Source organism: Cavia porcellus, unplaced genomic scaffold, assembly GCF_034190915.1.
Source record: "Cavia porcellus strain 051 isolate PalLab524CR breed Dunkin Hartley unplaced genomic scaffold, mCavPor4.1 scaffold_10, whole genome shotgun sequence".
Lineage (NCBI taxonomy): Eukaryota > Metazoa > Chordata > Mammalia > Rodentia > Caviidae > Cavia > Cavia porcellus.
The window spans coordinates 22125658-22151204 of record NW_026947493.1 but is presented as its reverse complement, the minus strand read 5'-3'; the positions used below and the strand labels follow the sequence as shown (position 1 = coordinate 22151204).

The 25547-nt window shown below is 36.3% G+C and overlaps 2 long non-coding RNA genes across 2 annotated transcripts; both read left to right on the top strand.

The window, feature by feature from the left end:
- The first annotated feature begins 9006 nt into the window (after positions 1-9006).
- On the top strand, positions 9007-18937 carry LOC106025827 (uncharacterized). Its single transcript, XR_001199390.2, has 3 exons — positions 9007-9167; positions 15675-15738; positions 16428-18937. It is a non-coding gene; the product is annotated as an uncharacterized LOC106025827 (long non-coding RNA).
- Positions 18938-19081: 144 nt separating this feature from the next.
- Positions 19082-25268, top strand: LOC134477848 (uncharacterized). Its single transcript, XR_010050089.1, has 4 exons — positions 19082-22563; positions 22648-22737; positions 23459-23661; positions 24278-25268. It is a non-coding gene; the product is annotated as an uncharacterized LOC134477848 (long non-coding RNA).
- The last annotated feature ends 279 nt before the right edge of the window (positions 25269-25547 follow it).

Genomic DNA, 25547 nt, shown 5'->3' with positions numbered 1-25547 from the left:
ACACCATGCACTCATATAGAATGGACATCACCAGTCACTCCGTTCACTAAACTCTTTGTCTTATTTTAAAACTCCTGTTAGAATATCTCTTGCAATTCAATTTGATGTTTAAAATTGACAAACTATTTCTTCTAAGTTCCTGACTAGCTTGTCAGAAATTTGTAAAACATAGCTGTAGAGATAAGTTTGTACTTTCTTCAGCAATCAGAAATATTGGTTTGATTTATTTTGTTTGCTCAATCCATACTCTTATTTCCCATTCTCACATCAAAGGAAAACCAGACATGTATTCTGTAATCTTATGAGTCTTTTGGGTAATACATGCTACTACAACTAGTATTTTCTAGACCAAATGGTAATTTCTAGTCTAAATAATATTTTTGTACTCTGATTGTTAATAAAATATCCAAAATCTATCTGCAGGTCTCTTGTATTATTTGAAAAGCATACTGAATTACACCTTCAATATCTGCAAATAATGATTACTCATAACCACATTTTTGGTGAAAGATTTTAAAACAAAACAAAACATGTGATGCATTCTAAATGATCAGTAGCTTTATGTTTCAACAAAGTTTAACCTAATTTACAACCCAATATGTTCAAGTGTTTCCTTCATAGCCAAAAGATGAGTGATTCACTAACTTTATCTGTATGGTACTTAAAACTGTCCATACAGGGAAATTAAGTTCACTCTCAAGAAGACCAGCAAAAGAACATATTAAGGAGAGGAATTTCATGAGCAAATAATGCTGTGACCTGTTACTTTCTGAAAAACTTAAAGACATCCATTACAGTGAAATATACATACTCACATTTACAATAGCACAACTCACAATAACTAGACCTTAGAGGCAGCCTATGTGTCCATCATCAAATGACCAAAGAATATGTGAGCAGATAAATAGATTGACAGATAGATGTAATGGGTACACTCCGCCACAAAGAAATAAATTTGCATCATTGGTAGGAAAGTAGATGCACCTTGAGATCATAATGCTAAGCAAAATTAATTAGACACAAATTAAATACTGTATGGTATCTCTTACAGGGTAAAATGAAGACAAAAGAAATTTAAAGAGCAAAATACAAATTAAGTGATAAGATAAAGGAAGGTAGGCCTGTGAAAATGAGGAGGGATCTAGGAGTCGAAGAGACAGGAGGATAGGAATGTAGGGGGAAGTTTAAAGATTAAGTTGTGATTCATATATGTACCAATTCCCCAAGAATGTAGTATAATTATGTATTCCAAATGTATACTAATAAAAAAGAAATGTAAAGCCAGAATTTTGTTTTCTTCTATATTTTTGTTACCTCTTCCCTTGTTCTATTCTATCACTCATTCATTTGATCAATACTTAGTAGGCCTCTTTTTTATATTAGGTATTTATAATGTTTTAGTTACTAAGAATAATAATTAACAAGAAGGAGGATACCAAGGCTCATAGAACACAGGCTTCTCTGGAGGAGATGAGCACTAAACACATAATTAGAAAAATGGTAATTATGTCAGGATGCCTGATAAGGAAAAATACCTGATGTGTGAAATGTTGAGGATGGTAGATTACTTATTATAAGACCAAATGTTTCAGAAATAATGTGAAAATATCATCTATGTACAAAATTGTACCTGAGAAGAACACAGTTGAAATATATTTTAATTATCAGAATGCATATACACCTATACATCCACTCTTCACCTATGTAAAATAGTTAAGATAAAGACAGAGAAGGACAGGCTAAAGTTGGGATAATAAGAGTGCAAAGAGAAAACACTATGGGCAAAATCCCAGAGCTCAGAGCTAGTTAGGGAAAGCCACAGGCAGCACTGACTAAAAATTGTCTACATGGAGTGTTTGCATGGGTGACTTCCATACCAGCTCTCATGAACAGTGTTATTCTGGTTGACACATTGTGTCAACATGAGAAGTCTGGCAACTTAACTAAGTATCTCAGCAATTCTATATCCTAATGTGTAGAGGACATGCCCTTTCTGTTCCAGGATGCTATTCATTGTGTCAACTTGAGAAGTTTAATGTTAACTAAATGATTCACCACAGGTATAGGATCCTTACTTTGTAAACATCCGGAGCTTGTGCAAGAGGAGGGCATGGTGTGAGTGCTACACCTGCCCTGGGTGGGGAGTAGCTTTCTTACAGTATAAGGGAGGAAAAGAGGCTTGCTTTATCCCTTTTTTGCCCTTGTTGTCTTCTACCTCCTTGACTTGTTGCCCCTCAGCCATGCCACTCTGCTTTAGGGCCAACTGATTATGAACTGCAACCTCCACAGACTGAGCTAAATAAACCTTTCCTTCCTTAATTTTGGGCATTGGATATTTTGTCTCAGCCTAATGAGCCAAGACAAGTGTCTCATCCAGAGAAGCCCTGGAAAGCTGTTGGGTCTGTTGTCTCATCTGTGGCTAACTGCGTTCTTGAAGTCTTTGTCTGTTTTCTACTTCCTATATCCCTAACTTTGATCTCTGGATAACTAGAGTTGGAAGGAGGAAACAAGAAGTATTTAAAGAATCTAAGTGTTTGTACTTTGTGCTTGGTTCCTATTCACCTTGGATTGAAAGTTATTACTTATTACTAAGGGAGAAATTACAAATTTTAACTGAACTTCTAGAAGTTCAGAACTGTAACACATAGCTCTACAAAATCAGAGGAATCAAGATGAAATGCTAGTTAGGCTGAAACCCTATATCTCATGAGAGCTATCCCTGTGGAAGACAGTACAGAGAGATTTCAGGCAGAAGGAGTAGACATAAGAGCATATTCTGTGTACGGCAGTAGTATCCATGATGTAGTCATCATAGAATCTTTAGGAGATGTGTCTGGAAGTGATGGTGTTGGGAAGAATGGCACAAGAGGAAGCCCTTGTAGTTAGGTGGAGGCAGGACCTATAGGTCCTTGAGGGCAACTTCCAACCATTTGGTATACAGCCTAATGTAATGAACAGTTCTTCAAAGTTTGTATTGAAAATTGATAGGACAAAACAGACTAAAATCAATTGGAGCATAATTAGCAAAGCAAGGTAGAAGATTCCTGACCTCCATTTTCATATGAAAGAATTATTTGCTTCCATATTAATGTTCTGGTCACTTTGAGACATAAAGTTTATACTCATACATGGTACATACAGATCCCAGGTATTTTTAAGCTATCTATGGCTCTTTAGCAGTCAACTGTAATTCATAGCATTCATGAATGAGCATTCCCAACCATTAAAAAAGGACAATGCCATCAATAATGCACACCAAATAATTCAGATAAAAGAATATGCTTGTTTTTATTTGCAGAATGTAAAATTAGCTGGGTATAGTTGCACATGCCTATAATCCCAGCACTTGGGAGGCTGAGACAGGAGGACTGCTGTGAGTTCAAGTCCATCATGTGCTACAGAGTGATCTCAAGATTAGACTAGGCTATAAACTAAGACTCTGTCTCTAAAAAAAGCACAAAAATGTGAAATTTAATTTATATTTTATATCATTTTATCCAATTCTATTTTTAAAAGTATAAAGTATAAAAAGTATAAATTTTCTATTTATACTGGGGTACTTTTCCATTAAAATTTGTAAGGAAATAGACTGAGATTACTTCAGAACATCAGAATGAGTATAATATATGAAAATATATTAAAAGTGATTATAATAATGGCAATTAAATAATAGACAGTCATAATGCAAGGCGGATCGCAAGGGCTTAACATTCACATTCCAAATTTTTAAGGCCACATTACTGTTGATCATGACTTCAGCTTACCATAACATGAAACTTTAGGTCTAATCTTAACAAAATTCACCCAATTGGAGCAATTTCAATGAAAGTGAATATTAATGTTTTGAACCCTTATTCTCAGAAATATTTACTCACCCAGAACCTAGTATAAGAACTGGTAAATTTGAGAAAGTACTACCAGTATAAGTAGTCTACAAATCCTAACAATGTTTCAGTGTAGCTTTTAAGCAAGGAGTGTAACATACGGAGGATATGGGTAGATATTTGCTAGGTATTATGACAGCACAAAAGATATACAAAATATTGTTCTTACATTCCAGAAGCTCACCATGTTCTTGCATACACTGTGGGGAAAATTCCCACAACTATATCTCACTATAGTTTCAGCAAGGAAAGATTTAAGTTAATGACCAATATCATATCAACACTAGAACCTTGCAGTTACCTAGGGCTTCATTATCTTTCATTTCACAATTACTCAATGAACATTGGCAGCTTTCCCATTTAATACTTCATCTCACTTTCTACAGGTACTAACTTTTAACATTACACAGGAAGAAACACAGATTAAAATTTATTTACCTCTGGAATCCATACATTTCCCTCCTTGGAAAAATGGTACTTGGTTGCACTGTGTGATCCCAAACAACGACCTTCTTTCTGGAGTAGCTCTTCTTTTACCAATGTTTTATTTCTAATGCTACAGACCCTTGGTCAGCTACACGCTGGTGATGTAGCCTTGAACCATTACTATAACCATCCCTGTACATGTTCTTAGTGGTTAAGAAATGAATGCAACCAAAACTGAACAATATTAGCTCTTTACAAAATAGGTCTTCTCAAGAGAAGGCAGGAAAGGGTTTCCATACCCTGATCATATAGTTGTATGGTGCAACACTTAAATCACCTGTGCCACTGGGTCCACAATGGTGGGAAGAAATGGTGGAAAGGAAGGCACTGCTGTGCAGTGAGAAACAAAGAGATGGAGATGAGAAGGAAGGGTTGAAAGATGTAGGAAAAAATATTAGCAAGCCAACAGTATATATCACAGAGCCATTTAAAGAATTGCTGGGATTAGTTCTTCCTCTTCTTCCCATAATCACCTTTTGTAAATTAATAGACTGAGTTTTCCTCTGAAATTTGAATTTCACGTCCCAGCTTACGTGTGGTTGAGTCTCAGCATGGAAAGTGAGCCCCTGGCTGGATCTGAGCCTGACCTAGATATTTACCAGCTGTTTAAACTCCAGACAGATACTTCATTTCTTGAAACCTCGTTTTTCTCACCTACAAAATGGATTTGAAATGATTATGTATTTTGTTATTGAAATATTGGTATGCTACATGCTGTGTATTTATGAGTGTCTAGTAATTTAAAAAAAGAAGGAAAGTTGAAGATCTGTTTTCTTTCCTTCTTTACAAGTTTTGGTGCCCCTTTTGTTCCATGTCCCTTAAAACTTTCCACCATCCTTTCCAGCTGGCATTCTTGGGAATCATTTGTGCAGCTGAAGCTCGAAGAATGGCTGGGGAGAGCTGTGTGCTGGTAGTTTACACTACAGTTTGCCTCAACTCAACCCACAAGCAGAGGCCAGCTACACACACGAAACCACACCACACATCATCACTACATCTTTCCTGACTGTCGCTGTTCTATGATTGCTCATGGAAATTTAACAGGAAACTCAACCAGGAAAGCAAACCGAACATAAAAAAGTATTTCTGACAATAGAACAAACCACCAGAGAATGTAAAGTTTAGCCAGATTAGAGAAAATATTGACAACTAAGAAGAAAGGATAGGAAAGAATGGAAAATTACGGAGCCAAAATTTTATACATATTTTCTCATTCAATTCATATGTACCTTTAGAAGGAGATTTTATTATGAAATTATAGATGTGGAAACTGAGCCTGAGAAAAGTTAAGTGTTTTGCTGGCTGTGGCAGTGCACACCTATAATCCCAGCACTGGGGACCCGGAGGCAGGAGGATTGCCCTAAATTTGAGGCCAACCTAGACTACATAGCAAGACCCTGTCACAAAACAAAACAAAACCTCAATAGAAAAGTTGAGTGTCTGCCCAATGACATGTGGCCTTAATGGGAAGAAATGACAGTGTATCTGAAGCCAGAAGGCATACCCTCCACAGGACTTTATTTCTCCCCCTGTAACACAACTGGAATGTTTCACAGAAAAACGCAGCCTATTAATTTATAAAAGGAGATTAGGAGTAGAAGTAAATCTACAATACAAATGAATCTTACAAAAAGAGATTTTGCTGAGCAAAGACTGCCTGCGAGTAAAAAGAGTTTTCAGGGTAAGAATGAATCTGAAATAGGATAAATTTCTTAGATAAAGAGCTGAATTATATTTCTTCGGCCTTTTGCATCTGTTTTAATGCTACAATTTGATAAACTAAATTCCACATAAATTTAAGGAATACTACTACTGTCATTTGTCCCCAAGGGCTATAAAATTGCGGTTTGATCTTTCAAGGAAGGCAAATGAAATGTTTCCACATGGACAATACAGTGTGCTGTGGAGTGGGAAGGTCTGTTCTAATTCCCCTTCTGAGGCTTGCAGTCACTTTCCATGTTTAGCTTCTTTCTTTTTTTTCTTAGATCACTAATACCCTATTGTAGTGCAAACACCTGCAAAAAGAATTTATTCACACCAGCGATTAGAATGGGAGCAGGGCAGTGAGAACTCTTAAAAACAAAGAGCTAGAATTTTGTGTTTTAGTCTTTGCCTCCCCTTAATTTTTCTCTCCCCCCCCCTCATTTGCTATCCTGCACAGAAACACACCACCACATATTTCTATTACCAACTTTTAATGAGGTTAACTATACAACTCGCTGATATATCACAATATTTTCTTTGGAATCTACTTTCCAAATTATAACTGAACAGGAGTAATTTTTTCCTTTTATAAAACTGTAACCTAAATGTTATGGACCAATCTCAAAGCAGCATTTCATCTTGCCTGTAAGCTGAAATGCCTCCTCTATCTACTTATTCTGGTTATCACTAATTCTCGTAGTTCAGATTTTTTAGGATGCAGCACTTTATTTATGCAGTTTTGAAATAGATATTTAAATTGGCATGGTGCTTTAAAAGCTTAAACTTTGAAGTCAAATTTTGCTGGACCTGAAATCTAACTTTCCTGTTTCTGGGCTTTTGAATCTTCAGGCCAGCAATTTACTTGCCTTACTTTTCTCATCCGCGAATAAGGAAAATGGCCATGCCTACATTTCTGACTGTTGGAAGGGTAAAATGAAACCCTTAGCAAATAGGCTCAAATACAGTACATTATCAATACCCTCTTCGCACATAATATCATAATGTGAGATACTGGGGAAATAGTTATATGAGCTAAAAGAATAATGTACACTATTAGTTTATTTGTGCTGCAGTAACAAAATACCCAAGCTTGGATCATTTATAAACATCTGAAGGTTACGAAGGCCAAGACAGAGGCAGAGGTGTGATAAGTATCTGGCAAGGGCTGTTCTTTGCCACAAGACAACACTTCATGCCATCCTACGGATCGGAGGAGCACTGTGTTCCCACAAGTGGCGAAAGGCAGGAGGGCACCATGCGTGAGCTCTGTATGAAGCCTCTCTTATGAGACATTAATACCAGCTGCGAGACTTCAGCCCTTCTGAGCAAATGTTCTCCTAAGTGCACTAAGTATTGATAATCATATAGTTGGACTTTATCATGAATTTCACAGGAGACACTTTCAAACCATTGCGTGTACAAGTAATTCAGAATAGTTTTCCAGTATTGACTTTTCAAGTAATAGAAGTGGTTGTAAATATTAACTATAGAAAGCTACCAATTGGTGCCCAGTACTACTTAAGATTGAACTGATGTTATAGTGAGAATTCTGTTTTAGTCACTGACTTGCCTTTAGGACAAAATATCCAACATTTACATCTGAAAGGAAGAAAGGATAATTTTGGTTCACATGTCAAAAATTTTGGTTCTTGCATGGTCTACATTATGGCAAAAGGGTCTGAGGCAGGGAAATGTTGCTTGTCTTATGGCCAGACAGTGAAGGGCTGAGGCAGGGAGGGAGACATGCCCTTGCAGCTCACACCTCCAGTGACCCACTCTAACCAGACTGCTGCCTCCTAAAAGGAAGTCAGCTGTAGCCCATAATCCAAGCATCTTCCAACAATTCCATCCCTGCATGTATCAGGATCTTAGATAACATGTAGGTATAAACTATAAAGTCACTCTTCACAGACATGGTTACCTTGCGGGGTCATGCTTTTTCAGAAATACATTGCCAAATACCTTCACAATGACTGAGCTGAAGTATCCACTGGATATTTGAACAAAATGAATCAATCTGATAAATTTGATCCACCACTCTTTTAATTGTTGCTCATGGACTAAAATTTAATGAAGCAGCACCATGGGTGCCCTAGAATGCTAAAGAAATTGGAAGGATTTAAAGCCTTTCTTGTAAGGTTCAATGTGTACAACCATCTTGATTAGTATTATAAAGTTAAGATCTGGCCAAAACCACTGAGCACAGAAACATTTCTCAAGTTTCTGCTGCATTCTAATGCTGTGATTGGTCCTGAGAGGACTGGTGTACAATGTCCTGGATGTCAAGAAATGAACACATGAGTGAGGTAAGAGGAGGAGCCTTTTACAAACAGAAGTTAGATTTTGCTTCAATAATTGTGAAGAGCTAACCATCCAAAGTCAGTGACTCAAAACAAGCTAAGTAGGTGCAGGTTACACAAGGGAGCTTGTCCTCTGGGGTTTCTCAACTTTCTGTGCCTTAATACCTCCTTAACGAGGCTTTTTAGTCATGTCCTAATGCTTTCTCAAAATGAAATCTTAATACTACAGATAAATGGTGTATGCACATACTATATGTATATAGGAGTTTCATGCAAAAAATAATGTTTGGTTTTTGCTTTTTGTTTTGTTTGTCTTTGCTTTTTTAAGAGTCTACTTGAGGGCTACATTGTGATCTAATCCATCTCAAAAGGGTCTGGAGAAGCTGCTAGAGATTGTAATAGTTTGATTGCGTCTTGAAAGTATCAGGAATTGTTCAAACAAAGAAGAAAGAAGTTCATTCCAAACTGTGGGAACAGTAGTGTAGTAATAGGTGAAATAAGCTTCAGTACTGGAAACAGTCAACGTAGTTGGAATGTCAGGCTGAAGTCAGGGTGTGGTTAAGTGGTAGGTGTACTATGAATCAGAGCTCCAGAGCCCCTCAGCACAAAATCAACATTTCACTGCTTCTTCTGAACCATTCTTACCTACGTTCATCTCCTCATAGAAACTACCTTGCTCCTGAGCACAGCAGTCTCTCCCTTTAGCCTGGAAGCTCCCACAATTGAAGGGGAAGGTTCCGTGCAGCAATAAGATCATCAAATGGGGTTTAAACACTGCTATTCTTCTGATCAGGTCAGTTGGGAAATTAGGGGAAATGAATCATTGAAAGCAGCTGTGTGGGTTGACTATGCATTGGCACTCGGCCATTGTTTGCCAGTAAACGCAGCAGCAGAAATCAACTTGCACTGAAGCTGACTCACGCACATGTCTCAAATCACAGTGAATGTCTTAGGGGTGATTTAAAGATTTTTTTCCTGAGTTTTACTAGGAACAAGAAAGCTTTCCCCTTAAGCCCTGGAGAAAGACATTTATTTGGGTTGCCTGTCAGTTTTCAGTATTTGTGTCAACTCTTCTATTTGTCCACCTTTACCCGCTTTGGCAAGCAAGGCAGTGTTGTTAAGAAGTAAAGCACACATTCTTTTTGCCAGAGTTTTGATATGTTCGGATTTTCCAAATCAAAGGTTTGGTCACCATGATATGACGAACATAAGCCTTCCCAGGGAAGAAAATAAGAGTGAATTTGAAACCATGATTGTTCCAAAATAACTTGGGAATAAAGTCATCAGATTTCAGGCTAATCTGGGACTTATTAAATTAAAAATGACTATATTATAAAACGTTGAAATAATTCCCTAACTTACAGCTAATTACTTTAACTGAGACACTTAAGAAAATAGCAAAAAAAATCCCATCGTGAAATACATGCAAAACTAAATGTCAAAGACTCTCTTGCATTTGGTTCCTACAACCTAGCATGGATTAAATTTGTGGCGTGCTTAAATTGTCTATATTTTTCAAACATATGGAGAAACTGCCACATGTAAGTCATCATATAGACATAATATAATTGTGCTCACATGGAACATTTGTTTTTCTGGGTCTTAGTAAGGACACCCTAATTAATTAAAGAATGGCAGATGCTATTGCTGACTTCTTTGTTCCTTAAGTCTTCATTTTCAAGACATGATACAATGTTAGTGAAAATGATCTTTTCAGACCATATTAAACAGAGACACATAATTAAAATACAATTAACAGAAAAATTTTAGGATTAGCTCTGAATCACAGATGAAATCAAGACCAATCTGATTTGCAATGTACAAGTTTCTGAGGGTCCAGTGCCGTTTTTGTGGGGTGCTGTCCATCTTCCCCGTCACTGGCATCCCAGGCTGTGCATCTGACCACAAGCCTCGCTTACACATCACGCTGTAGTTCTCTTCTTCACTGTCTCGCTTTCCTGACAGTGGGAACCTTCTGTCCAGTAAGGGTCAGGAGGGTCATTCTGAGTCTTCCTCAGCTCGTTTGAGACATTGCCTATATTGGGGAAAGGAAAAGATAATTTAATCAGCTTGTTAGATGCTGCCTCTGAGATAGCATGAAAGCAATAAGGTCTTGCTTAATGAAATTTAATTTCCTAATTATGTTAAAATCCATTTCCTTGTTTTATATTTCAATATGTGGCTATTGAGGATACTAATGAATTAGCATAATATTTACAATGGTTGTCATGGAGGTTGACAAGTAATTTATAACATTAAATAATCTGTATTTTGTAAGTTTTACATGTATATAAGATTAGATGAAATGTGTATAAAATATGTGAACACTCTTTCTGTGCAAGCTGGACAGACATTTAAAGCAAACACTAGGGAAACTTTTTTTTCTAACAATTTAGGTATATAGTTCAATAAAATTTTTAAAATTTAATCTTTAAGTTTAAAATATTAATATTCCTGAATTATAACTGCATGTTTTCTTTTAAATTTATAACATATTTTAAAATAAAATATTTTTTATATATAGGAAATATTTTTTTTCTACCAGGAATTGAACTCATGATCTCAATACTTACCAAGCAAATGTGTGAGCTGCTGAGCTACATCCCCAGCCCAATAACTTCATTTTTACCTTTCTAAAATTTACTTTTTTGATGAAAAATATTAAATTTGTAAACTCTGAATGCAATTACATTTTATTTCTGATCTTTTAAGTCGTTTGAGAAAATTAAAAAATTAATGATTTATATGAACATTTTTATGCAATTAAGAAAATGTAATAATTTATATAAAAGATAAATGTAAATGGTCTACTAATACAATACTGATAATTAGAGAAATGCACATTGATAATTAAATTTGATAATGTTTGATTATTTTCTGTCTGATAAGAGCTATAACATTACACGTAGCTGAGAGTGGTGGCACACATTTGTAATCCCAGCACTTAGGAGGCTGAGACAGGAGGACTACCTCTTGTTAAAGCCAGTCTGGGCTACAGAGAAAGACCCTGTATCAAAAATCTGATTTTTAAGTTTATTATTGTGAAGATATATTTTAAAGTATGAGGCTGTATTATATTTTATTTAACTGTGTATCATTTGTATTTATAATTTTAGAATATTTATGGGCATATACATGAGTCTCATTGGTAATCTTACTCCAAATCCTGCTGATATCTTATTTTTAAAATTTCAACATCACCGACACTCTCATATATTATTGTCTTTTTTGCAGATTTACTTAATTTTTTATTTTAAAGATAAAACAACTAGTACAAGAAAAAGAATAAAAACAATGATACAGCCAGATATTTAGCACAGTGCTGCCTAGCAAGCATGAAATCATGAGTTCGATCCGCAGTACCAAAAGAAAAACAAAAAACAAACAAACAAAAACATGATATAGAATTTCAAGACAAAATAAAAGGGAATTAACACTTGTTAATATATCACATATTGTTTTCTTCAAATTAGTTGTTCAGATTACAAGATTTCGGCATGAAAAATATGATCAAACAAACAATGAATGCACAAACTGTTCTTTTTGAACTAACAGAGATTAGTAGTATAGTTATCTGCTATATATTATACATATTATACATAAGGTTTTTTCCCTTCTTTCTTTTCTCCTTTCCTGTTTCTGGGTCTTTTTCCAGAATAATTAAAAATATCACACAACAGCAATATATGTGCACTCATGTCTAGAGCAGTACAATTTGTAATAGCTAAATCTTGGAAACAACTCAAATGCCCATCAACCACTGAATGGATAAAAAAAGTGTTATTTTTTATATAATGGAGCACTATTCAGCTATAAAGAAGGATAAACTTGAAGCTTCTATAGGTAAGTGGAGGCAACCTGAGACCATAATCATAAGGGAAATAAATCAGACTCCTGTGTAAATACCATATTGTCTCTCTTGTATAAAACCCTGAAAGAGAAAATAAGACTCAAAATGCACAATAGATATTGTGACAATGAAAGGGAAAGAGCTTGAAAGATTTGCTTTTCTTTAAAGTCCTTACTATAGCTCATGTTATATATTTTAATTTTATTTATTGTCATTTTAGTAAAATGTAAGTTATAAAGTGTGGATTTTGCTCATTTCATCACTCTAAAACATAATACGGCACATCCTAGGTGCTCAGTGATTTCATTTTTTCATTGTGCTTTAATCAAGTAAAAAGTTCACTGAACCCCTTCTGTGTTCTGGACTCTGTTGAGTGCTGTTACTTATATCTGCAGCACAGGGATAGAAAATGGGACTGAGGAGCTCTAGTACATTTTTAATTAGACAAAGGAATCATTGACGTGATCTCATTGCAGATCTATGCAGGTTCTTAAAGGGGAGTGGAAGAATACAAGCCACCACCGCCCACCGGGGGATTCCATTTAACCACCGTTAACAACCCCATAAACACACATCATTTCTTAGTCACTCATTGTAGAAGGCAAGAAGTGACTCATAAATTCTTTAATCCCTCTGGGAGCAGGCTGTCTCTAGGTCCATATATTCGTTGCCTCAGGAGTCATTCCAGAGTAAAGATGGCTGTGAACCACATTGAATGTAAGGCTCACTGTGTCAGACAGTGCAGGCTTCTGTGTTTTTAAATTCTTTTTCCCTTAGAAAGAGAATTCACACACATCCTGCAGACATCAAAGACTATATACAATTCAGCGAAACCTTACAAGGGTATGCGTGTATGTTTGTCCAGTGGAATAAAACTGATCTTAATTCTGAAGTCATTGGCTTTCTTCTCAGTGATACAAATGTTGTTATTCTTGTAAACAACATACTTAAAATACACACCTTAGTGCTATTTTCTGCTCTGTCACTATTAATGAAGTGGCCTTGGGAACTTATTACAGGTTATGCATGCAAAATGGCTAGTTGCACAAAAGGTGATTTTCCTGAGTTTTAAAAATAGCATATTTATAGATGTTAATGTATGGTTTATATGCAGCATATAATTCAGTGTATCATGATTTATATTTAACATATTCATTACATGTATTTCACTTTGTAGGATTGGTGTATAGTAAAAATGAGACAAGATATAAGAAAAGTTCTGCATAAAATACAATAATTGATTATTTAATCCACGTGGATTAATAATAAATCAAATAGATGACAGAAAAAAGCCCACCTAATTCTGGGTTTAATGGGCCATTCAGTTTAGTTGACTGCATGTGCAAAAACATGGAAGACCATCTGCTGTGAGGTCTGCTGGGTTTTCTGCTGCCAGTACTGTGAGGCAACAGTATTTGCCTAAGGACAGAAAAAATATGAGCAGAAGGGCTGTAAGAGCCTCAGATGTAAGAGTTTTCTACTCAGCTTCTCACAGCAAGAAATAAACTCATGCCTGTTATAAAGAATTGGCTGAATAAAATGTGACGATACTACAGGGTAGCCATTATGATGGATAAGATACAGTAAAATGTATTGACACGGAAAGATACCAATAATACTTTAAACAACAAAGTTAATGTAGCTGATAGTATCTTATCTACAAAAGAAAAATCACATTATATGAAGACACACAAATGTATATCCCCACCACAACACACTCTTACATAAACACACTAAAATATTTACAGATGTTACCTTTGGATGGAAGACTATTAATGATTTTTGTTTTATTCGTTATGTACATGTTCCTTTTAATATTTTTGTTTAATGAGTATTATTATTTGTGAACTGTTTAAGTAAAAAGTAATTAACTGCCAAAAGGTCAATTATTAATGAAGCTTGTAAGAGTTTTCTTTTTTATTTTTAAATTTTATTTTAAAAAGAGAAAAGTCAGAAAAGAAAAACAAAAAGAAAAACACATAACAATAGCAAACTCAAAATAATAACAATGTAGGTTTTGAAACAGAACAAAAGAAATTTAGCAATGGTTGTTATATTGCATATTGTTCTCTTTTTTTCAAAGAAAAAAAGAAAATTAAAATAGAAAAACAGAAAAGAAGGGTAGAACAATACTGAATTCAAAAAAATTAACGTCATAAAATCACTAGTTGATACATTATCCATTGTTGTAAAAAATAGTTGCCAAAGTCACAAATCAAAGAATAAATAGTGCCTAGACACTCAGACATTGATAGTGTAAATCATTCTGTTCAATATTCCAACATAAATTCAGTAATATGGTCAGCTATCTTACACACTATACATACCTTTATACCATTTAGAGCACTTTCGTTCCTTTCATTTTCACAATATCTATTATACTTTTTGGATCCCATCATTCTGTCAGTTTTTATTATTTTTATACTAGAGAGGCAATGTGACATTTACTAATGTGAGTCTTGTTTATTTCACTCTTGATATTTTCAAATTGCCTCCATTTACCTATAAAGGTCTCAAGATCATCTTTTTATATAGCTGAGTAGTATTCCATTGTATAAAAATACATTTTTCACCCATTCTGCAGTTGATGGGCATTTTTGCTGTTTTCAAGATTCAGCTATCACAAATTGTGCTGCTGTGAACATGGGTACACACATGTCTTTGTGACATGACCTTCTTAATTTTTCTGAGAAAATACCAAGGAGGAGAATAACTGGATTGAATGGAACCTCCAATCCTAGTTTTTTTGAGGAATTTCCACACTGATTTCCACAGTGATTGTACCAGTCTGCACTCCCACCAACAGTGGAGCAGTGTTCCTTTTTCCGCATCCTCACTAACATTTGTTATCAGTGGTTTTCTTGATAGCAGCTATTCTTCCCAGGGTGAGATGAAATCACAATGCTGTGTTAATTTGCATTTCTCAAATGGCCAGTGATGGTGACATTTCTTCATGTATTTATTTGCCATTTGTGTATCTTCATCTGAGAACTGTGTGTTCATCTCTGATGCCCATTTTTGGAGAGGACCTTTGAATTTGGGGAGTTTTCTAGACCAAGAATTTGAATGCTAACAGAGAATAGCTGATTAACCCTTTCTTGCCAAAAAGTGTGACCATGTAAGATTTTCTTGGCAGCCTAATGTTTAGAAGCCTTCAGTACTGTCTATGTAGACATTATTAATGGTTTGCTGAACAATCAAAGACATATGTGAATGTCTCATTCCTTGGCTGAGTCACTGAATATTTATTAAATGGCAAACACATATTCTTTCTTTTTATTTATTATTATATATCACAGATGCAACAGTGATTATTACTTTATTGTTATGTACTAAGTTTAGGCATTTACTAAACACAGACTTGGCTCTGTGCTACACAGTGCGTTTAGGGGGACACAATAGAATTGCCTTCTTCCCCGGGGAATTAAAAGGTCTTTCTCTCACTTTCAGGACGATCAAGTTACAGCACAGAACGTTTACAGGACTTGCTGCTAAGCTGCTGAGCAACAACTAGGTCAGAGATCTAATTTCTCTAAAGGGTGTGCCGGAACACTGCACACACACCACACCTCAAACAGATGCAGAAAAGGCAATATTTTCTATAGTGAATGACAACAAATTAGGGAAAAATTAAAAAAAGAAGTAACACCCAGGAATTCACCACCCTAAGCAGTTAAAAATGCGACTGACAAGTGTGTCAGAAAATGTTGCAGACAGTTTTCAGTGCTTATATATTGTGTGATTTTGTAGAAAACAAACCAAAATATATTTAACCAATTAATGCTGACTATAAATAAAATACATATTAATGCACTCTCTCCATTAATGTAAGAATAAGGCTTTTTTCAGATAATCCACTAACTTCAAAAACCTAACTTGGAGTGGCCCAGTAATCAATGATATTCAACATCAGTACATAGTGTGGTTTCAGATCTAACTTACTGAATATTTCTTGTCTAACTTATTGAATATTTCACCACATTATTAAAATTTTTACTATAAAATAAAAAGCCATGTATTACCTGGAAGAAACATAAATTTTTATCATAATTGGCATCTAAATTTCTCTCTGTATTTTTCATGTCAACACAGACACATCTTTATTCTGTAGAGAAAGCAATTTATTTTGCAAAACAGAAACAATTATAGTTTTCAAACTCAAATGGAAAACTGATTATCTCCTTGTTTCCTTTTCTGATCTAGTATTTCTTTGGGTCTGCTAAGTGACAGATGAATTTGCCTCACAATGAAAAATAAAAGCCATTTCTAGATTCATGTCAAGGCAAAAAAAGAGGCCCTAACATTGCAGAACTACAGTTAGAGCTCTAACTTAATGTGAGTATGTAAAATAAATATTTTAAAAATATTACAATCATAATGTAATATATGTGTCTAAAAGAAGTTTCTTAAGGAAAAAAAATAAGTTTTTTTTTTCATGATATTTTAAGCTGCCTGGTCAGCTGCACACCGATCCCCACATATGGAACAGATTTCGGTTGATGGTTATACCTTTAATGTGCAGGTCAGCTGACTTATATGGCTACCTTTCTCTCCACTGTGGATACGTGGAGTCCTCAGTGCAGGACTTCTGGGAGTTCCTAGAGTAAAGATTATATTCTCAGGGCAACTACAGCCTCCCAAGTCCTTGAGCATTATTTACTGTCTCAGTCTTCCACATCCATTTGGTTTGAATCAGAGCACATTTCTTTTCTTTTCACCTCAAAAGAAGAAGAAGAAGAAGGAGAAGAAGGAGGAGGAGGAGGAGGAGGAGGAGGAAGAGGAGAAAAAGAAGAAGAAAGAAAGAAAGAAAGAAAGAAAGAAAGAAAGAAAGAAAGAAAAGTGCATGTTAAACTACTGATTAGAATAATAAACCTTCTTGAACTAGTGAAGAACATAGTTTAGAACACAGAAATTAGGGTTATAAATGAGGATTTGCTTTTCATAAAAAAAGAACTTCTCAAGAAACAAGTAGAAATTGCTCTTTCATCGTGCAATTTTAGTGGCTATGTCGACCTCTTGTCATCTGTGTCACTCAGACAAAACTCATGAGCTCCTTTCAGCTCTGTTCCTCAATCCTGCCTTTTTGCACTGTTCCCAAGTTCATATCCATTGGTATCAGCCACAATAGCTTCATCCCCAACCCACCTTCACCCAACTCCAGCCTGAGCTTCCCGGGTCTTTCTGAGTAAGGATGCAGAGCACAGAGACGGATGCTGGAAGGGTGTGTGCAAATGGTGAAGAGGGCATGTGCTGTAATCCAGAATCTGAAGACGGATAGGCTGATGTCAGGGACGCAGTGTAGCACACACCGTCAGTGCTCCATTTGTATTTCTTAGACTGTGAGTGTGCTCCTGTCAACGTGAGTCTGTCACCATCTTTGTGCATGAGGGCTGATTTTCTTAACTCATATGGGATTTCTTCATCTACAAGCATGAGCATCAGCCCACAAATGCCTGTAATTAACAATGCTCAGGAGCAGTGCTCTATCAGTGACTCTCTGCCTTAGGTATACAATTACTCCTTGATTCCGTTTGGATTTTGACATTCCTCCAAAGCTCCATGTGTTAAAGACTTGGTGTACAGCATGGCCTTATTGGAAGGAAGTAAAGCCTTCAAAAGCTGAACCTAGCACAAGATTTTAGGTCACTGAGGGTGTGCCTTTGAAGGGGATACTGGGACCCTGGCCCTGCCCTTTCCTTCCTGTCACTTTTGCTCTTTCTGTTATAAAGTGGACAGCTTCGTCTGGCTTGTGTGGCTGCCATGGTACTGCGACCACAAGCACAGAAGGACCAACTGATTGAAACCTTCAGATCTGTGAGCTGAAATAAACCTTATCTCAGGTATCTTGTTATAATAACAACTGACTTAGACACCTCCTCTCCCTTATCTGTTAAACACAATAATTTAAAGATACTGTTTCTCTGCTCTCTAAATATATCCCTGTGTAAGTCATGTTTACTTATCCAAATGATAACTGTCCCAATAACCATGCTGAACAGGCAACTCTTTCTTTTCTCTCGCTTTCTTATTAACCTGCTGGTATTCCATGGTACTCCCAGGTAACATGTGCCTCAGATCTGCTTGTAAAGATCTCAATTACAGAAACCATCACCTAAATTGGAAATTTTTGGTTTATATTTATAATATTATTTTTAAAAACACAAATATCATCATTAAAATTCTCATTGATGACTTTGGCTGCTAACAGTGACCTTCATTGGTCTTTGTGATGGCCATGCCCAAGAAGAGACAATCATGTTACAAAAAGATGGAGTACAAATTAGCTGATGCCATTTATTTTGGTTACATCATTAATACTTAACATTTGGGCTGGCCTATGAGTATTGTCAAGAAACTTCAGTGTTTATAACATACTCATTTGGGGTTATATATTTCAGTGTCTATGAATTTACAATTTTGGCAAGTGATTTCCTTTTGTTTTTAATGGTAGGTGTCCCTTATTGTTGAAATTTGAAAATGTTGACACATTCACATTGTATAGAATATTATCATGAACTTGTAACCAAAGTATGGTCTCATATTATTACTTCTAACTTTAACTGGGAAAATTGTATTGTTTCCCTTCAAGAATGTCAGACATTAGGTTGACATTTTAAGAAATAATAACATGACATAGTAATTATTTTTTAATCAATGATATTTTAAAATATAGGCTTTCTATATCTACACTATGTTAGCAGTGTGAACTTGTTACATAGTTTCATTTAAAATTCAAAGTATTATAAAAGTAAAAGTGTCAACCATATTCCCAGTACTTAAATATAACTATTAATATTTCAAATGTTTACAAATACCTCTTATGTTTACACATATGTATCAACATAAAAATTACATAATACATATAGTTTTATAATTAGTATATTTACATTAAATTTTCATAAATACTGAAAATAGTTACATTGTCTACAACTAGAGATCACACTACACAAAGGATGGGTAGGTGATCAATGTATGCTACTAACTAAATGTACATCTTGAAGTTGCACCTTCTGTTAGAAGCATGCAATCCTTGTGTTTATAATTTGTAGTTGTTACCATTGAAGGAAAAAAGAATATCCAAGGAAAAGAATACAAGAAATATGCAAATAATATGTTAATTTATAAATTTACTTATCTGTGTAATGTTTCTATTGTGATGAACAGATGAGGATTGTACAGAGGTAAGACAAACTTGCCCTGAACCAGTCTTAGCTCAGCAAATACAGAGTCAGGCAGTTTTCTACTACAGGAAGACCTAGAAAAATTAGGAAATATGAAACAAACAAAATAAAAAACAAAGATGAAACATTCTTGGCCTAGCTGCCTTTGCAAACCTGGGTAAGGTTTTTAAGCTTGCTGAATCATTAGGTTCATCCACTGTAGCAAGAGGAGTGAGTTTTTCTGCGACCATTTTTCATACCAGGACTTTTATGAGTTGGCCATTCTTTGGGTTCTTGCACATTGTTATAGAGTCATGGGTTTTCTTTGTCAAGTTCTCTTTCTTTTGATAACTCATCTCTTTCTTTCAGAGAGTCATACATTTCTTGTTGTTCACCAGACATCTTAACTGAGACAGACTCCCACACTGGGACCCAGAGCTGGGAACGTCTACCAAGCTTGGCCAACCGGCATACCAATGGTTTTGAGTGCAGTGATTCACTCATGGAATGATATCTGACCCAGTTTTCCACTGAGAGCCCTATTTTCTTGGTAGAACTTTTCTCTCCATTCAGGTTACACATCTGGAAGAAGATGAGTCTGAAACTGCGCGTATCTGTATTTGCCATGCTTGGGACAATCTGTAGAAAGTAAAGTAAGCACTAAGATACACACACAGGAAAGTAGAGTGTAGATTACAGCTTCTAAGTCTTCACTTCAAAAAATGGTTTAAGGACTTCAAGAGTAACACTTTATTGAGAGGGTCATTTAAAGAGAGGTAGCCTCTCTTTAAAGGACCCTGGCTATAAAGCAGAAACTGAAATTCCTAAATTTCAAACCTATTGTGAAAGCAGGAATTCATCACTATAGTGTTTGATAATTAGGATGTTACTCCCATGAAAAATGGATTATTAGAATTCCTTCTATTCTCTAGGCATCTCGTGCCTTTCTGGATTGTTGATAGCATGCATTCTGGATTGTCCTTCAAAAAAAGCAAAGTCACTGAAGATTGTAATTTTTAAAGCAAATAAGAGCTCTACTACATCAGGTTTCATTTTTTGGTAGATAAAGATATTGTTTCTTTTTGTTGTCATTGTTTTATTTCTTAGCGCATCAGTAGGACTCTGCTCAAGCAAGGAAGTTAAAAGATACAGTGTGAAGAATTGTAGTACTGAGTCTTATAGCATCCCATAGGATAGAAAATGTCCCAGACAGAGCTTAGGAAAGAGCCACGGGGCCTCCATGGAGCCTTAGGAATAGGTCAGATGTTAAAGATCTTGAAAATTGGGCTAAGACTCTGAAGTTTATCCATTAGGTAACTGGAGTCTATGGAAATTTCCTAAGGATAAAATCACATGAAAAATCCTTGTTTTCAAAAAGAGTCTGATGATACTGTTTAGGGAAGTGGTTCCCTAAAATGTAACTCGAATTAGCTGGATCAGTACATACAGGAATTCCTAAACCACAGCTGGACCTACTAAATAAAAGGTCCTTTAATATGCCTCCAGGTAACTGTTAGGGTCACTCCAGAGCCCATAGATGTGACAGCCAGGAATACAGCTCAGTGGCACAGCACCTGCCTGGCAGGTGGAAGATCATCATTTCGATTCCCAGGACCAACAAAACAGAACAAAACAAAAAAACCTGCCCCCCCCCCCAAAAAAAAAGAACTCATGGATGTGAGAAGGGGAAAGGAGGTGCTGATGAGACTTCAGTATTGCCTTCAGATGTTTCAAGTCAAGGGCAATTCAACCGGCAGCACGGAGGCAGGTTGCCCATCCCTTAAACAGAGAAGGTGGAATTTATCCCTTCATTGAAGGGATGTGATAGAGCGATTTTTTCACCTTTGTCAAATTCTATGCAATCTACAAAATATGCCCCAACCTCAATGATTTTCCAGAGAAACAGGGAGAAGAAACAGAAAGGTAAAATGAAGCCACAGTCTTCTTCTATCCCCTAAATTGCTCCAATTTCTGATTGGCAAAAGGCTTTCATCGTATCGCTCTTGTTCTCGAGGCTCTGGATGCCTTTGGAATGGTATTTCTTACTTATTTAGTTACTGCTAAACTCAGAAAGATGTGACTCTGGATATGAGTGACTTCAAAGCTATTTCTCATCATGTTCTTGATTTTATACCCATGAGACGTTGGCAGGTAGTAAGAGTAACACATATAAGAAAGTTGGGCCTCTGGCAGGTGGGCAAAATTAGTAGGAAACCTTCTTAGAACTTACTGGGTGCACATAGTCTTCCACAAGTCTGAAAGTCTTCTGTACCTGGGGCAGGAGCATTGTGTGCTGCAGGAACCTCTGTTCCCCTAGTGAGAATTAGTCCATCAGATAGCCTCAACAGAAACAGTCTGTGCCCATTGGCTCTCCATTATACCAGCTTATCCATATTTTAATTCATAGACTTATTGTGAAATGCAGTCAGATACTCCTGGTATTTGGAAGAAACATTATAGGCCATGAAAACGCCCCTCATTTTCTTCATTGACAAATGTCACTGTGGTCTCTTGAAGAAACTTTACAAAGCTGTGGCACATGTTACTTTGTAAACACTGAAGAAAATGTAAAGCATTTTGTGAATGTTTCAGATATGCCTACATCCCCAAGCAAGGCATGACATAACTACTTGAGACCTGACTTTGAGACTTGCATCAGACCACTCATCCGACCTTGCACTTGCACTCCAGAGATGCCAAGAATGAGGGTGGAATGGTAGAGAACATTTCTTTGGGCAACATTGGAATGGATAGGCTCTGAGTCTCATCTAACCCTGTAAAATGCACTGTAATATAGACTATTAGCATCTTTATAAGCAGGGGCTCTTTAACGAGTAAATGAGATCATCTATCTAGCCCAGGGTTTTAACACATTGGCACTAACACCATTTTAGAGTGAATAATTCTTTATTGTGTGAACCTATTTGTGCACTGAAGGACAGTTAGCCATAATGCTTAATGAACTCAAAAGAAACTAATCATTGGGATAGACTGTCAAAGATCACTTGAATTTGTCTCAAGCTTCCCCATTTGTTATTCCAGACTTATCTCAGATATTCAGAACTGCACTGTGATCAGGGAGTTTTAACAACAAAAATTAGACTGGCAGGAATGCTGAGACAAAGAAACAGACCTTGGGACCAGGTTCTTTCCAGTGGCCGGAAGTGATCTTCCCTAAAGTAAGGACTAATATTCACATTATAGAATTTTTTAAAATGAGATGTTTTATGAGGAAAAAGTTGAATATTCTCTCTCATTTAAAGTCTACATAAAGGAACTTGGACCCCAGAGATGAATTTAACATTTCTTGGCGAATTATTTCTCCATGAATTCTAGAAACTGTCAAATTCAAGGTAAACAATCACTTTCTCCATACTAATATTCTTGTGGATTACACTTTTGGCTCCTGTGGATTAAACCTTTTGGCTCTTTATATAAGCTGTGTTGTGCTGCTGGGGAAGGTAAGGAACAGATGTGCAGGTGAATTAAACCATTGTGTCTCAGCTTTCTGTTCTCTTTCCTCCATCTTGGTGATCCTGGGGTGGCTGTCCTACAGTTCTGACTTGTCGGATCAGTTCTTGTTAGATTTCTTCAGTAGAAAAATACAGTTCTTTCAAAGAGACTACAAGACTGCAGGAGGAAGAGGGCTTTCTTTTGACCTTGGCTGCCTTTCCTCTCCTGTCACCTAGGCAATGACTCACACTAAGCATCGTTGGAAGTTTATGTAGTAAGACTTTGTTCAACATTCTAGTAATTTTTCCTACCTCCTTAGAACCAACTTATGGCGCACCTAGTGATATCTGTGTTAAATTTCAAGCGTTATCACCTTAGAGACTTGGGTTTTCAGTTTGCCCTTCTTATAGGCCTAATTCCAACTCAACTAGCCTCAAAGTTGTATTAAGGGTGTCAGTATCCTGATCTCTCTTTCTTCAGTCCTGGGGGTGTTAGTTGAGTCCTACAGTCACTGTATCTTTATTGCCTCTGGCCTATTAGACTTCTAATGCAAATTTAACCACCTCTTTATTTTAAATTCTCTTTGCTAAAATTACTGGGATGTTTTTGTTTGGCTGGAAGGACCCTGGCAGGAATAAGGGAGGCAAAGTTTGTGTGCCGCACTTTTCTGATGGGACCAGTACAGTGGCATCAATTCAGCCTCCAGGCACTCAGCGACCCTGAGGATGTCCTTCATGAGAGTGTGCAGTCAGCAGAAAACTTCAGAGAACGAAGTCGTGATGTCAAGAAACAACAACCAAATGAACAAAATAGAAGCACCGTTGGTAAGATTCTCCTTCTGTCCCAAACCTAAGGGTCACTGTGGATTAGTGTCTGGTCATATCACAACAAAATAAAATCTAATTAGAGAATGGCAAAAGCATCAGCATATCACATTTAGAAAGAGAATGTATTGCTACGAGTCTTTTGTTTTCGGTTTATATAAATCTATAAGTGTGTCTCAGCTAAAGCTACTGGACATTGCACTGATTTCTGATAGATAATTTGTCTTAGAAACAGTAAATATAATCCATATTTAAAAGAATACCGTATGGCACAAGGATTGTGATTTTACAATCATTTATTTGGCATTGAACACTTTGTTTAAATGGTTGCACCGATTGAAAAGCCCCTAATGGAATATCTGGTTCAGGCTCCAGATGGCTTACCTATACCCACTCCTTCCATGATTCTAATGAAAAGGAACATAGTTACCCTAACAGGTAGGGACATGAGCCATCATTTCCTTGCTCACATGAGTATGTGTGCAATTGTAGATTCAGTCTTATTTGAACGAAAGATTTGATTCTCAAGAAGTGAAAATGAAACTGTAGATCTTTAAGACCATACAGTATATTAAGAACTGGCACAATCTCAGCTTCACTGTTATTTGAATTTCAGCTTTTCAAAGGTCATCATTCTTGAACGTAGTAGCACTCCACTGAGAGAGAAGATATGAAATTCATGATCTTTAGTAGAGCACACGACAAGTTCACGTCACTTGCAGGTCAAAATGCAGATTTGCGTTTAGTAAGTCTGGAGTGAGGGTTGAGATGCTGCCTTTATCAACAAGCCTCCATATACTGCTGCTGCTGTTATTGCTGGTGCTTCTGGTGCTGCATTGCCCCTAGTTTGAGGAAGGATCTAGCAGCTTTGCCTATAAAAATAAGTAATGGAAAAAATTATTGATCCTATAAGCAGGGGATTAGGGCATATCAAGCTGGCTGGACAACAGGATGTAACATATCAAGCATGGAGCAGTGAAAAGGAGGCTGAGCAAATAATGTAACTGTCAGTCGTGGAAAACTGTCAAGTCTTCCGTGAGCAGAATAATTTCCAAAAGACTGGATCTGAAAAGTTGTAGTAAAAGATGCTAATCATTGACTTCAGAGCCATGGCTGTCTTTGTTCTCACAGTGGCCTGTAACTACATGTGTAATGTATTTTCGATTTTCTTCTCTTTTTACATGTCCCCTCTTCACTTTTTAGTTTTTATTCTTTTATTTTAAATAAATGCTTCCTTATCACACACATCAATTGTTCTGGCCAGTTCTTTGGATGAGACTGCAAGATGCTAGAACCACTGGACACCTTGCTGCCTGGCAACATCTTGGAGGTGGAAGCACTGGTATGTCGGCCTTGTTTCAGTGAACTCGATCAGCAGTGGTGAGCCTGCGGCACGTGTGCCACAGCTGGCTATTGCTTGTGATTGGAAGTTCTAAAAGGTTCACTATCACTGCCCTCGATGAATGATTTACAGGAAAATCCCTGAAGCTTTTGAAGCAGTATCTTTCTCATGGAAAAAAATAAGTAATGATAATGATACCTAGTTCAAGGAAATGAAAAAATACATACTCATATGGTTGTGAAAAACCAGACCATATAAATAATTGACAGTATGGCTATCATGCTTCAGTTTACTCAGTTTAAATTCTTAAAGGAAAATGTTTTATGGTTAGTAGGTAGATAAAAATTTCCCCAAAAAACTGAAAAGTGAATTTCTATTTACATTTTATAATCAAATTTCCAATAGTTTGGAGGAAAAAGTGTGCCTTGAAGAAAATGACTATCGGGCCAATGAATACAAGAACACATTTGATCATCATTCTTTATGTTTGGTTTTGATGAGTTTTAATTCAACCAGTGACATTCAGAGGCTGCTCCATCAAAAC